Source organism: Arachis stenosperma, chromosome 6 (assembly GCF_014773155.1).
Source record: "Arachis stenosperma cultivar V10309 chromosome 6, arast.V10309.gnm1.PFL2, whole genome shotgun sequence".
Taxonomy (NCBI): domain Eukaryota; kingdom Viridiplantae; phylum Streptophyta; class Magnoliopsida; order Fabales; family Fabaceae; genus Arachis; species Arachis stenosperma.
Window position 1 is genome coordinate 65,632,536 of NC_080382.1, and position 758 is coordinate 65,633,293.

Consider the following 758-nt stretch of genomic DNA (forward strand, 5'->3'; position numbering starts at 1 on the left):
TGACACAAGAAAGGTCCTAGGACCTTACACTGCACCCAATTTTGATTTCTATGGGTGCAGCATCTCCATTCCTGCCATTGGTGCAAACAACTTTGAGTTGAAACCTCAATTGGTCACTCTAGTACAACAGAATTGCCAATTTCATGGATTTCCACAGGAAGATCCAAAAAAATTCATATCTGACTTCCTACAGATATGTGACACTGTCAAGACTAATGGAGTAACTCCAAAAGTCTACAAGCTCATGCTCTTTCCATTTGCTGTAAGAGACAAAGCAAGGCTATAGCTGTATTCTCATCCTAAAGAAAGGCTAGATACATGGGAGAAGGTAGTCAATGGATTCTTGACCAAATTTTTTCCACCTCAGAAGCTGAGCAAGCTCAGAGTGGAAGTACAAACCTTCAGACAGAAAGAGGGTGAATCCCTCTATGAAGCTTGAAAAAGATACAAGCAACTAATCAGGAGATGTCCTCCTGGCATGATTTTAGATTGGACCATGCTAGACATCTTCTATGACAGCCTATCTAAGGCATCCAAGATGTCATTAGACCACTCTGCAGGTGGATCCCTCCACTTCAAGAAGACGCTTGAAGAGGCGTAGGAGCTTATTGATATGGTTGCCAACAACTAGTATATGTACACTTCTGAGAGGAACACTGTGAACAATGGGTAGCTCAGAAGAGAGGTGTCTTAGACGTGGACATATTAGATGCCATCTAGGCTCAAAATAAGCTCATATCTCAACAGATCAATATGAT

General features: G+C 41.7%; 1 non-coding gene across 1 annotated transcript; it reads right to left on the reverse strand.

The window, feature by feature from the left end:
* Positions 1–376: 376 nt before the first annotated feature.
* On the reverse strand, positions 377–480 carry LOC130937614 (small nucleolar RNA R71). The gene has a single exon (XR_009068825.1). It is a non-coding gene; the product is annotated as a small nucleolar RNA R71 (small nucleolar RNA).
* Positions 481–758: the final 278 nt, after the last annotated feature.